This window comes from Anastrepha ludens, chromosome 5 (genome assembly GCF_028408465.1).
Source record: "Anastrepha ludens isolate Willacy chromosome 5, idAnaLude1.1, whole genome shotgun sequence".
Taxonomy (NCBI): domain Eukaryota; kingdom Metazoa; phylum Arthropoda; class Insecta; order Diptera; family Tephritidae; genus Anastrepha; species Anastrepha ludens.
In genome coordinates this window covers 24530258-24545641 of record NC_071501.1, presented here as the reverse complement: position 1 = coordinate 24545641, position 15384 = coordinate 24530258, and the positions used below count along the sequence as shown (strand labels likewise).

At 36.9% G+C, this 15384-nt stretch overlaps 1 protein-coding gene across 1 annotated transcript in view; it reads right to left on the bottom strand.

Moving 5' to 3' along the window:
• LOC128864311 (protein numb) overlaps positions 1-15384 on the bottom strand; it is a 147252-nt gene that overhangs the window by 86628 nt on the left and 45240 nt on the right. The window contains exon 3 of the mRNA XM_054103916.1: positions 2016-2066. The gene's annotated coding sequence lies outside the window, so the exon portion shown is untranslated. The remainder of the gene's footprint in view (positions 1-2015; positions 2067-15384) is intronic.

Genomic DNA, 15384 nt, shown 5'->3' with positions numbered 1-15384 from the left:
GTGGAAAAACCCGCATTTCTCGCTTGTGATGGGAGCCTCAATTGAACACTACCTATTGGTAATTTATACAGTCAGACTCATTAAAATTTTGAACACCTTTTGCAATAACTAACTGAATAATGATGAGATCACCTTGTCGTATATTGTTTTCTTTCCTGTTCACTCCTCTCGGGAGCATAGGACTTCGACGAGACTATTCCATCGTACACGGTTCTGGGCTATTGTTTTTGTGCCGTTCCATGTGATATCGGTTTCTACTAGCTCGCGCAACATCGACCTTCTCCGAGTATTCTTTGGCAAACCGCGACCACTGCTCTCTTGCGGGTTCCAGTCATTCTTGTCATTTCTCTCGTCTTGTCTCGTTCTTGTCTTTTCTCGTTATTTTGGCCCTCACTTTTTAACTGAACTGGAGAAGGCCAAAAGTTTCTTTCCGCTATTCCTAGCGCGCCAATTATCCGTCTTTACTTTCGCGCATGTAAAATTTTAACATCCGGTCCAAAAGTTTCTCTTCCGTATTTCTTAAACTATCAACATTCGCCTTAATTAGTGTCTCTACACATCCGTCCTTTCTTATCTGGGATAGTTTTCTTAATGATATCACAATAGAAGGTTCCTATAGTCAACTGTTTGAGTGGCCCTTTGGCCGTTTCCTTTTCGAGCAGCCATTTAGCCTAATTTAACTAGACCTTAAAGACGTACCACATGGCGCCACTATGAGTTTATCCACTCGGTCGCGACTATTTTAGGTGCATTCGGAATGACCTTGAGTGCCTTTGTTGGACAAGGTCTTAGTACACCTTTTAGGGCTGCACCTGACGCTGTTTGCTGGTATTATATTAATAGCACCACAAAAGGCAATTATGAGTAAATTTGTCATCATATATATGTATACATATGGGCGTATGTATGTATGTATGTATAGTACTTGCACTCAGGCTTGTTCACCTCTGATTGCCTTTGCCACTTGACGCCTTGACTCACATTTAGCTCATTCATTTTAATGAATAAATGAGCAGCTTATTATGTAACCTATCAATATTTCATTTAATTAAAATTGCCATTGATAGCAGCGGACATTCAGTCCTCGCACGCGCTTTTATATTTATAATTGCAACACCTACCCCCTCACCACATTCACAGTCCATATTCAGCTCCTGCGTGATGTTGTCGCATGAGTGGCAACAATTCAATGACTGCTCAAACAATACAACCTAATCAGAAATTCAATCAATTAACGCAACCAAGTTGAGGTGGAGGACAGGAGGCTGTGGCTACCTTTACACAGTTTGCGTCCAGATATACTTGAACTTTCATAAATTGACAGATATAAATTTGTTTTTTAAAGATTAAAATTCTTATATCCACCCAGTCGGAAGATTAACTGATTTGCACTAAATTTGCTACAAATTATGATTTTTTTACCTCTTGGGTACTTTTACATATATATTAAAGCTCATACAACTCATTGTTCCATCGCCTACGACACTCGCTGTAGGTAATTAAGTTAAAAATTAGGGAACTCAATCGATTCCTCGCCACTGGCCGAAATTGGAAGCCGCTCAGATCACATTAACTTAAGCAGAAAAATCACTAGATCATTTGAAACGCCGAAGCTTCTGCGATAGAGCTCTGTAAAAGCTTTGATATGCCCCCATAGAGAAACCACTTGACGGACCTTAGCAGTTCACAATCATTTAGGGTCTATTTACACATATCAGTGCCGTGACACGGCAGTGAACTGACACGGCGATGATCTGTGTAAATAGACTCTTATACAACTCAAATAAAATTTCCACACATTTCAAAGTTATTACGAATTTTACCTACTGGGAACATTTGAAATTTTCAGAGTTTCAAGTAAATATACAGTGTAAAAATAATATAATAAATTCCACACGAAAATTATTTCTTAAGCTTGAGGCATTTCTTCCTCAACAGTAGCTTAGTTCACTTGTTTCACTTTATACGAATATTTGATGTTGCTATTTAGGAAAATTTTAGACTTGTTTACTTACCTTGGATTGCCGCTAACTGTTGCGCGTAGCTCGATGAATATTTTAAATATCCTGAAAGATAAAAATGGAAGCTTAAATAAGTAAACATTCAAATTTCCTAGTTTTGAAATGTTGTTAGAAATATATCTAATAATATTATATATTTAAGCAATCTAAAGTCGGAGAAATTGTTAGGCCCAAAATTAAAAAAAAAAATTACGCAACCCAGTGGGATTCGCACCACCATACATACAATGTTTTTTTTATATCGCAAGAAATTTTTCATATTAAGTTTTCTTTATAGAACTCGTAAAATGTTTAAACAGTTGAATTAGTTGATTTTTTTCATTCAACATACTTTCTAAAGATGTCACAATAGCCTTTTCTGTACTTTTTTAAAATTTGATTGTAGTGGTCACCTATATTATATACAGGTAAGGTGAAAGAGCCGATAAAAACTTGTAATTAAACTTTGATTCTTTAATTTCCATTTCAATTTTTTACGCTAAATAAATTATGCTAAAATAAATAAAGTTAAAAATGTTTTTCCAGTTCCTTGAATGCTCCAGTTTTTATTATATTTTCGCCCAAAATTAATATTAACATAATACACTTACAACCACAACAGTACAACAGAAACGCTCATAAGCGGCTGTGTATTTGTTATTGTTGTTCCCATACGGGCATTTCGTATGAGAGGAAACCATTACTCACATAAAATATCATAACTCAGGAACGGCTGCACCGATTTCAATCAAACTTCACACAAACCACCTCCTCAAAGATAGAAAAGAACTCTAAAATTTTTGTGTCAATCGGTTCGACAACTTGAAATAACCCAGGATCAGCAGTGTTGTTAGGAATTTCAGCTGATATAAGGCTATCGATTTGATTCGGAGTTATTTTATGTACCAGCCAAATTAGTATATGTGCGTGCGGCAATCCCCTTTTCTGCCATTCGATGGAGTACATATGGCAACGCACCTCCCCAAATACATATAATTTCACAATTAAATCCTTAAGTGCTTTACATTTTTGCCGAAATGGATACTCATGTGGTCCAAACACATCCTATGGTTATCCAGGTCCACATTTTGGGCGATATCTCGAGACCCTAGCCACGGAGCGGCATCAAAAATACTCTATACTATAGAATCATCAGCAGCTTCCATTTGCTACCCATATTGTACAAACACATCCTAGGGTTACCCGGTTCCACGTTTTGGATTATATCTCGAGACCCTAGTCACGGAACGGTATGAAAAATACTCTATACTATAGAAATCATGAACAGCTCCCATTTGCTACCCATATTGTACGAACACATCCTTAAGTTATCGGGGTCCACATTTTGGGCGATATCTCGAGACCCTAGTCACGGAGCGGCATCAAAAATACTCTATACTATAGAATCATCAGCAGCTTCCATTTGCTACCCATATTGTACAAACACATCCTAGGGTTACCCGGTTCCACGTTTTTGGATTATATCTCGAGACCCTAGTCACGGAACGGTATGAAAAATACTCTATACTATCCGTTTGGCCGGCGACGTCTTCGAAGAAAAAAGGTCCGATGACTCCTCCAGCAAAAACAGCACACCATACAGTGACTTTGAGCGGGTTTAATGGCTCTTCGTGGGTTACACGCGGATTTTCAGTGCCCCAGAAGCGTAAATTTTGTTATATTTACGTGCCCGCTAAGATGGAAATGGGCCTCATCACTCATGATTATTTTTGATGAAAAATCATATTCCTCTTGGTGGTGATTAAGGATGGCTTCAGCGTATGTTAGACGCGATTGGCGGTCAGCTGCTACTCGTAACAGCTGATGCACCGTCTGGACTTTGTACGGAAACATCTTCAAATCTCGTACCAAAATTCGCTGTAAAGACCGTCGATTGATACCCATTTGCGTGGCACGTCGTCTGGTCGATGTCGACGACGCTTCCATGACATCCTCGGCTACAGCAGCAATATTCTCTGCAGAACGGCTACTCCGGGGTCTGCCACGCCTGGCAACATCTCGTGTTGTGTCAGTCTCTTCGAGGCGAGCGGCTAAACGTCGCAGTGTATCACCAGTAGGCGTTGGGCGGCGAGGAAATCTGCGACGAAATTCACGCTGTACCAAAGTCACCGACCGATTATTGGTCAAATAAATAATCAGCAATATTCCGCGTTCTGGAGCAGTGTAGCGTAACATTGTTTATTAACGTGTATTTCGCATGTGTTTACTACACAAATGTCAAAACAGAACTGACATTAGGGGCCAATCGCAAAATTTATAGCATTTTCTGATAGGAGGATTACTTTAGCGCCACCTGTTACAAAAGTCATTCAAGAATTTTACAAACCTGGCGTCGCTATCAAGCTTTCCAATTAAATCCTACCAAATTACCAAGAAAATTCGACATTAAATTCTGCAAAGATTTGGAGTTTCGTAACTGTTTACTTTTAACATATCATAATCTGCCTTTTACATCGTTGGACCATTAAGCCCGGAAAAACGGGTGTGATACTTTTCTACAGGAGACATAATACACTTGTTCTTAAAGAAATATCGCTAGAGGGAAAACCCCTGAAAGTAGCGGAAGGGGTAACATATCTAGGCCTTGTATAGGAAGCCCTGGATAGAAGGCATTGAGAACGATGTAAACATTAATGGAGTTGAAAAGGTTCAAAGACTCACATCTGTTCTCCTAACCGGTGCAATGTCAACCACGTCAACGGTTGCATTATAAGCGACATTGAACTTCCTTCCACGCAATCCAGTGGCATCGCTGGCAGTGCGAAAATAAGGTTTAACACTTTAAGTGTTTGGTCAAACATGGACTATGACCACCGCAACATCCTAACCGGCATTTCGGAGCTTTCCGGACTGGTAGACTATGCGTTCTCGCCTTCAATTACCAATACAACATACACGACCCTCCTCCCGTCAAAGGAAGAGTAGGAATTGGACGATGTAAGTTTGAGCGTAGGGTGGGCAGAGGTGTATGTTCCTCACTTCTGGGTATCTCCTTTAGTTTTCGGCTTCCCGACTACTACAGTGATTTTCAGGCTGAACTGATGGCAAAAATAAAATCTGTAATACTGGTACAGTGTGATGCGATACCTAGAGATGATATCTACATTTTCACTGATAGCTAAGTGGCTATAAAATCTCTCACAAAACAGTCGACAACCTCTAAAGTAGCCATGAAGTACCTCTCAACTTTTAACGCGATGTCTGAGTCATTTCACCCAAAGGCAACATGGATTTCTGGACATTGCGACATTGAGGGGAACTGCAGTGCCGATGAACTAGTGAGACTTCCCACCAAGGATTGACACAACAGGCTTACTTTCTGGGCCCAGATACGGCATGCGGCTACCAAAACAGCAAATACCACGGGATTGTTAAGCAAATTAATGGCAAACATCGGTGAACCAACATAGAGCAAAAGAAGGATAATCATGGTGGCCACTAACCCGATTCGCCTGGACGGCAGCGAAGTATGGGGAATTGCGGTAAACTGCAAAGACAAGCGCATAGCACTGGAGGCTGTGCAACGAGCAGCGGCACTGATAGTTGTCTCAGCCTATCGCACTGTCTCTCGCGCTACAGTCTTTGTGATCTACGGAGAGATACCCCCGACCTCAAAGCCCCGGGAGCAAATAGATGTGTGGGATTCTAAAAAGAAACACATCATCATTAGCGTCGAGGTGCGGAGATGGGACAAAGCCGACGGGACACTGAACCTAGTGGCAGATGAATGGCGAAACTTATTCCATCAAAGGAACTTTGAGGGGAAGTAAATTACTTTAAAACTCTGTTCCTCTCGAGCAACGGACACTTCTGAAGATACCGATACCGTAAGGGCAAGGTAAGCGCTACCAAGGGCATATACTTCGAAGCGCCAAGTAATGACGCTGAACACACGTTTTTTAGTTGTGACAGGTGGCTGGCGGAAAGAGATGCTCTGATGAACCAAATTGGCGACATTACGCCGAGCAACATAATCAGCAAGACACTCGAACACGGTAAAGAGATACATCAAGAACGTACTACGGAAAAACAGATTGACCTCGACACAGTGCAACAAAGCGAAGCCGTACAGATAGAGACGTGCAAGAAGACGAGCTTATAGCTTGAAAGCTGGCTACAAATACGATGGATCCACACGTGGGTGAATAGAATTGGTCCTTTATGGATGGATGCAGAAAGTTGCGTGCCGAATAAAGATCCAGCGGTTACGCTGGCTGGGTCATGTCGTCCGAATGGATGCAAACGCTCCGGCTCTGAAAGTATTCGATGCGGTACCAGCTGGTGATAGCAGAGGAAGAGGAAGGTCTCTTCGCGTTGGAAAGATCAGGTGGAGAAGGACTTGGCTTCACTTGGTGTTTCCAACTGGCCTCCTCTGCGTTGGTTAGATCAAGTGGAGAAGGACTTGGCTTCACTAGGTGTGTCCAACTGGCGCCGGTTAGCACGAGAAAGAAACGACAGGCGCGCTTTGTTAAGCTCGGCCAAAATCTCGTAAGCGGTTATCGCGCCAATGAAGAAGAAGAAGAAGAGAAGAGACGATCTCGCACTTTTAATGGCTTTCACCTGTTCTATCAAGACGTATATTCACCAAGTATACAATTTTTTAGTTAGTTAGAAGTAATAGGGAAATGATCACACTGGTTTTAGGAGATATAAGGAAAAGTTTCCTACACGGCTTCACAATGGGTTATACGGCTGAGTGTGTCACATAGCGGACAACCCGTACAACCAGACCTAACCTACGTATATTTGTATATGTCTTATACCTATTTATACGTTTTAAATAAAAATTTCAAATGCGTAAGTAACAACTGCCATTTATGTGTAAATTTGTTTTGTTAAATTAGGTACAAGCTGAAATTTCGATTTTTCATCCCTGATTCATGGACTACAACGAAAACAACATTTTCACAATGCGCTCTCTTAGCGCCTACTCTTAACTAAATCTCTTAGCCCTCAAGAGTCAATCACGTGCTCTCCCCTATCATTAGACTTGCCAAGAGCGACAAGCAAAGCGCTCATTTTAGCCATTCAACCGTGCAACTATTCAACTGAAGTGAAAATTCAAAATGTTTGTAACCGAAAATTCCCACAGTCATTAAGTTTGTGTGCCAAAAAAGGCGTTTCCATATCAACAGAGAAGCTTGACGTCACTGCCATGTCTACTATAAGTCCGAGCATTGATGCCAGGAATGATTGCATGATCACAATTCAACGCATTGCCTTTAGGCTCTAATTGAAAAATGAAGGTTTTCGCTTTTATAAAAATCTATGCACTCCAATTTTTTTCAATAAAACTTTTCAGCAAAATGTAAGAAAGTAGTTTCGGACATTTGTGTTTGCCTTATTCCTTTCATTCGATTCCAGTAAATGCGACGCTTATTTATGTGCCAATTTTTGCATAATAAATTCTTAATGCAACAAGCGAGCAGTAGTTCTTAGCGCAGCTGAGCGGCTTTGGTGTATTTGGTAAAGCCTACTTCGCTAAAGTAGCGCGCTTGCGATTCGCAGTCACGTCCTTTGTTCGCCCTTGTAAAAGCGTCAACTTAAATCATGTACGTGACTAGAATCTAATCCAGCTATTATCATTGGGAAATTTGTATGTAAATACGTTTGTTTGCAGCAAGCAGATATGTATGCAAATAGGATTGACCGGAAGATTTGCGAAACTTGCATAGAATCGAGAGAGAGATGGGAGGGAAATTATCCGCATAATGTGCGAAGCTCCCCACGTCGAAGTGAGAAAGAAAGGGTTTTTTGCATCGAATTGTGACTGGCGATGAAAAGTGGGTCCATTACGACAATCCAAAACGTCGGGCAACGTATGGATACCCTGGCCATGCTTCAACATCGACGTCGACGCAGAATATTCATGGCCTGAAGGTTATGCTGTGTATCTGGTGGGACCAGCTGGGTGTTGTGTATTATGAGCTACTGAAACCGAATGAAACGATTACGGGGGATGTCTACCGACGACAATTGATGCGTTTGAGCCGAGCACTGCGAGAAAAACGGCCGCAATACGCCGATAGACACGACAAAGTTATTTTGCAACATGACAATGCTCGGCCACATGTTGCACAAGTGGTCAAAACATACTTAGAAACGCTCAAATGGGATGTCCTACCCCACCCGCCGTATAGTCCAGACCTTGCGCCATCCGATTACTATCTCTTCCGATCGATGCAACATGGCCTGGCTGACCAGCACTTCCGTAATTACGATGAAGTCAAAAAATGGATCGATTCGTGGATTGCGGCAAAACCGACCGAATTTTTCACAAAGGGAATCCGTGAATTGCCAGAAAGATGGGAAAAAGTAGTAGTAAGCGATGGACAATATTTTGAATATTAAATTTGTAACCATTTTACGTCAATAAAGTTTCAAATTTCGAAAAAAAACCGCACGAACTTATTCATAGTCCTATTAGATTAGATGCTTAGTTTTGCGCCACCTTGTAGAATATTGTATATTTTATCTTTTATTTGTTTTATTTTGTTTTATTTTTAATTCTTCCACAAATTTTATTTTTTGAATTCAATTAACTATTTTTTTAATAAGTTCTAATTTATAATTGGAACTTTTCAAAAAGGAAATTGATTAATTTTGCGCCAACTTGCAGAATAATATATACATATTTTATATTATATTGTCTAATTTTGTTTTATTTTATTTTGTTTTTAATTTTTCTACAAATTTTATTTTTTCGAATTCAATTTAATTTTTTCTTACTTTCTTCCAATTAATATTTTTAATTCATTTTTTATTTTGCAAAACATGGGTTCAGAAAGAATATTCGATGATTTTGTGCCCCCTTGTAGTATATTATATATAATATTTTATTAAATTTTTTTTTGTTTTTTATTTTTATGTTTTTGAGCTTAGTTTAATTTTTTACTAATTTATTTATTTTTAATTCATTTTTTATTCTTCATTTAGTACAAAATGGATAATTTTTCGCCTGTAGTATGTATATTAAATATTTTAATTTATTAGATATGGGAGTCAGTTTTCTGATACCATTTTTGTGTTCACTCTAGTATTATGTATACTGATGATTGGAAGATGTAAGGCAATTCGACGTGAGTGATAAAATCGCGAAGGGGCACCGAAAAAGTTCGAAGGTATTCAACTACATACAACAATTATTGGATGAAGACACATGTCGAACACGGGATGATATGTCTAAAGAGTTGGATGTTGACAGATCAACAGAAAGCAGGTAACTGGATGATACATCAGTTGAAGGAGAAGGGCATCGTGAGAAGTTTGGTGACGTGTGAGATGCTTCTTAAACGGCAGAAAAGAAAAGGTTTTCTGCATCGCAACGTCACTGGCGCTAAAAAATGACCTATTATGATAACCCTAATCATCGAAAATGTTGGAGCTTGTCAGGTGAACCAGGTCCATCGACAGCGAAAAACAATATTCATGCTTCAAAGGTTATGTTGTGTATCTGGTGGGATCAGAAGGGCGTCATCTATTATGAGAACTCCTTAAACCATCTGAAACCACCACGGGCGATCATCACCGACCTCAGCTAATGCGTTAGAATGGAGCTCTCAAAGAAAAGTGGCCGGAATGGGACGGTAGACATGACAAACTGAATTTGCTGCATGACCACACCAGGCCACACGTTGCTAAATCGGTCCAGAAATATTTAGAGGAACTGAATTGGTAAATCTTGCCCCACCCGCCGTATTCCCCAGACATTGCACCTTCGGATTACCATCTGTTCCGATCAAAACAGTCAGCCCTTATTGGAGAGCGGTTCACTTTTCCGAGAGCAGCGCAAACTGCCCCAATGAATGGATCAAATCAAAAGAACTCGCATTTTTCGTCAGAGGAGTCCGTATGCTGCCTGAAAGGTGGAGTAAGGTTGTAGCTTCCAATGGCTCATACTTCACTTAATATCAGCTATTATTTAATTGTTTAAATAATTCGTAACTTTGGCTTAGAAGGAATGAAAACTTATTCCCATACCCAATAGTTTGTCTTATTTTGTTTTATTTTATTTTATTTTCTATTGTTTAACAAATTTTATTTTTATTATTATTAATTTTTTTTTTTTAAATTAACTTAATATTTTTTAGTTTATTCTAATTATTTAGTGAAAAAAAAATTTCAAAAAGAAGATTTGATGATTTTGCGCCACCTTGTAGTATATTATAAATTTTATTTCATTTTACTTTATTTTGTTCTATTCTATCTCACCTCATTTTATTTCCCTTTATTTTATTTTAGATTTATTTTGCTATATTTAATTAAATTTTACTTTTACTCTATTTTTCTTTTATATAATTATTATTATTTTATTTTTATTATTTATATTTTATTGTATTTTTTTAGTATTCATTTCATTTTACTTTATTTTATTCTACTCTATTCTTTTACTTCTTTTCTTTCCATTTTATTTTACTCGGTTTTATTTATTTATTTTTTAATTATTATTATTATTTATTAGAATAATATAAAATATTACACTAATTTAAAAACAAAAAAAGAGCACACTAGCTGCAAATTAATTTTATGTAGCTTTTTTAAAAACTTTTTATTTTATTATACTTTTTCTCTTTTATATCATTTTCCTTTATTTTATAATATTTATTTTCTATTTACTTTATTTTTTTATTCTTACTTATTTCATTTCGCTTCATTTCATTTAAACTTAAATTTCATTTTATGTAGCTTTTTAATATTTTTTTATTTTATTACATTTTTTTTCTTTTATTTCATTTTCCTTTATTTTATTATATTTATTTTCTATTTACTTTATTTTTTTATTCTTATTTAATTCATTTCGCTTCATTTAAACTTAAATTTAATTTTATGTAATATAGTTTCTTTAACAATTTTTTATTTTATTATATTTTTTCTTTTATTTCATTTTCCTTTATTTGATTATATTTATCTTTTTTTAATTTATTTTTTTTTGTTCTTATTTATTTCATTTCGCTTCATTTCATTTAAACGCAAATTTAATTTTATGTACAATAGTTTTTTAAACAAATTTTTATTTTTATATAATATATTTTTTTCTTTTATTTCGTTTCCCTTTATTTTATTATATTTATTTTCTATTTAATTTTATTTATTTCATTTCGCTTCATTTTATTTAAACTAATATAATTTTTTTATTTTTACGTTTATTTTTTATTTTTATTTATTTCAATACATTCATTCACTATGTTTTATTTCATTTTTTTGTAGTTTAATTTTATTTCGTCTTTTTTATTTTACTTAATTTTTTCTCTTTTGTGTTATTTTTATTTATTTCATTCCCCTTTATTTTACTTTGTTATGGTTTTCTATTCTATTTATTGTTTAATTTTTTTTTTTAATTTCGTTTTTTACTTTTATTTACATCATTTCACTTTGTTTTATTTTTTTGTTTAGTTAAATTTTATTTATTTTGTTCGTTTTTTTTGCATTTTTTTAATTTATTTTATTTTATTTCTCCTGTTTTATTTTTATTTATTTTATTTCGCTTCATTCTATTCTATTTTAGTTTTATGTGGTTCTTATCTATTTCTTATAAATTTGTTTTATTTTATTTAATTTTTTTTATTTTATGTAAGTTTTTTCTTATTCTTATTTTTTCATTTCATTTTCATTAATTTATATTTATTACCTTTTTTTATTTTCTATATCATTTTCCACATTTCTAATCATTACTTTATTTTCGGTTTTCTTTTTAGTTGGATTTGTTTTGATTTTTATGTTTTCTTTTTTATTTTATTTAATTTCATTTTCTCTTTTTAATTTATTTCATTTTGTTTTTATTTTCATTTCCTTTTTTTGATTTCATTCTACTCTATTTTTTGTTAAATTAAAATTTTTAGTTTTGTTTACTTTTATTTGATTTCCATTTTTTATAGATCTAAAAAATTCCCACCGAAAACCACATATCAATTACAAATAAATATATATCTACATATGTATGTACATTTGTAGGGGTAAAATGTAAACACCGCTATCAAACAACTTCACACCCTTCTGCCCAGTTTACCTAGTGAGTCAGTTGATAATCGTCTAATCTACCGCTAAGGGTGCATTTAGGCGTGCAACCAAACTGTCTTCGAGTGCGTACGCATAAAAATAATCAACACTCTGTAGTTAAAAATAACAAAGCATCCACTTTCCGTTGCATACCTACACATATACACAAGACAAATAAAATGTGCACACGCATACACTAACAATTATAATTGGCCATAAAGGCAATTAAAAAATATTAAAGTAGATTAGTGTGAGTAATAAACAGTAAGGACACACACACACACACACACACAAGATTGCCAGGAAAAGTAAACAACCCGAGCAAAGCGCCAACAAAACACTATCACTATGAATATCACATCGTTTGATAGACGATAACAGGCACAACGAGAGGCTTCGAACTGGCAATCGAGTGGGCACCCTCACAGCTGACATCCCTCCCAATCGCCTTTCGCTTTCTCCCTTTGCCATCGATAAGCTACACTCTATGCTATTCTTGCACGCCCAAGTGCCACAGAGCGGTGATAAGTGCTAAGTGGTCGACTATAAAGCGTTTATGTGAACGAGCCATACACTCGCCCATACATACAAATATGCGTAAGGCCAAACACCCCGGCTGTAGTGCATTTGCTAGGGTGGTAAAACGCGATAAATGTCTGTACGATTAGTTGGCAATTAACAAAATAGAAATTAAATCAAATTATTTGTATGGATGTGTATCCTGACGATGTAGAATCCCATAATGCCGGGCAATTAAAAAATAATGAAGGTGACCCGTTGCCGCGTTGTGGGCAAACAAATGTTTTGAGAGCGTGCTTAAGAAAACAAAAATACATTTTTAAGTGTGAGAAAAGTCTTATATAAATAATTTTTTTTTAGTTTATTTAAATTTTATATAAAAGTATTAGGTGCGCAACTAAGTAGTCGCTGTTTTTTTGATGAAAATACAACTTTATTCTGAAAAAATGGTTACAAGTGAATCATTGAAATTATTTCCCATCGCTGGTTACTACTTTTTTCCATCTTTGTGGTAGATCTCGTATATCGTCGCGGTAAAGTTGTTCATCTTTTGCGGCTATCCAAGGATCAAGCCATTTTTTAATGTCTTCATATGAATGGAATTACTGGTCAGCTAGACCGGCGCAATATCTGGAGAATATGGCGATTGGGCTAGGATTTTCCATTTCAGTGTTTCCAGGTAAGTTTTAACGGGTTTGGCAACTTGAGGCCGAGCGTCGTCATGCTGTAGAATCACTTTTTCATGCCTCTCCGCGTATTGCGGCCGCTTCTCGGGTAGTGCTCGGCTCAATCGAATCAATTGAAGTCGATACCGGAACCGTGCGCCAATGATGGTTTCGCTTGGTTTTAACAGTTCATAATAAATAAAACCTACTTGGTCCCACCAAATATCATATTTAGCTTTTCTTTACTATGCAAAGGCTACCTAAGTGTTCGTCATTCGTCGGTGCTATTTCGAGACCAAAACAGAGGAGGGTGGTGTCCTTTCACCATCTCTTTTTAACTTCTACATCTCGAAACTCCCCAGCCACCAGAGGGAGTCTCCCTGGTCTCCTACGCCGACGAGGGGCAATGACATCGATGGCCTGTGCTCCAAGGTAAACGACTACCTGCCTTTCTCGCTTCTTTACTGCGAGGAACTTACAACTTTCCCCCACTAAGTGAACGGCGAAACCCTCTTTACCACCTGGACAAAGAAGGTCAAGCTGCAGCATAAGATAAAAACCGATGATACACCAATTCCGACTGTAAACAACCCCAGAATATTGGGAGTTACCTTCGACAGCTTGCTCCCCTTCTCAGCGCACACAACCGCTATTGCCACTAAAGTAAAGAACCGCAATAAGGTAACAACCGACGATGCATAACAAACTGCTCAGCAAGCAGTTCCTGCTAGGGTGTTACCGTGGGCCTCACCCATACAGACACCTGCTTAAGTCTGAGCTACCTCCCAGGTATGTCAGGAGGCTCTTCCTCAATTACGCGCACGAGATCCACAGACAATCAACGACATTCATCGTGAGACTCTTACCGCCTTCCTAAGCTCCCGACGCCCAAATGCCGTCAGCGAAGTCCAACCACCGCCTATTGCAGACGAAGAGCTCCAACTTCCCCGAGAATCCCGCGTAAACTTGGTACAACTACGTTCTGGATACTGTAATAGACTAAACGCTTACTTATCCAGAATCGACCACGCCATACTAAACATATGACCGGCATGTGAAGGCATCCCGCACGACACTAACGACCTTTTCATATGCCCCATCAAATATACTCATCTAGCACCTCTCTCCCTCTGGACCCAACCTGTCGAAACAGCTAGTTTCCTGGGCCTACCATTGGATGAGCTAGACGAAGACGACCGGTAATTGCACTACACTGACAGGGCAAAGTTATTGCTACAACAACAACAACAACAAGAGGGACACTTTTTAAGGTTGATTGCTGGAAGACCGTCAATGTTCATATGCACCAATTTTAGTGATACAAAGCCTCTTTCTACAACTTCTTCTGATAAGATCAGCGGAATAAAAGATAATAAAGACTCAGAAATTAAACTGTCACCTAGAGATAAGCCTCAAGTATCAGTCAGAATTGAGGTTTAAACAGAAAAAATCAGATCGTACCAAATAAATTTCCTTTATACCATAAAAAGTTATTCTACCAGAAACCAGAGCCAATCTAGGTCACCAGGGTGATAATAAATATGCGAGAATGGTGATTGTTTGTATATACTTGTCAACTTTGAAATTATCAAATTCTGAAGATAAACATCGCATCTTGCAAAGTGAATAGTGAAGTGGTTCGCAACTGCCGAAATGGTTTCATGTGCGTCGATTTATTTGACAGCCACAGTTACAAATTACCTTTTTAAACGATTTCTCGCTATAATTACTGATGTTCAACCTAAAGTAACTTTTGCTGTAAACATAAATACAGAAATCTATAAAAAGCATTTTTTTATTTTTTTAATTACAAATATCTTCAGAAGTATTGATGAGCGAATTAAAAGAAAGTGATAACCGCACACATATGTATGCTCATATGTACGCGTGCATGCAGTAGTTTATATGTTTTCTCTTCATTCTGCTATTTGTACTGATAACGAAAATTCGAATGAGTTATGAAAATTTAAATCTTACAACATTTTGCGTATTTGAGCCATTAATTAAACAAATTAAAAATCGCTTCATTTTTATTTTCTATTTTTATTTGTGCTGCATTTAATAATCCTACTAATTTTATATTTTAATTGTTTACACAAAAATGCAGTGGGTACATTCAACTAACAGAAATCACTGAAGCTTGGCCTAAAGTAACGCAATTAAAACTCCCGTCCACCGTCGCC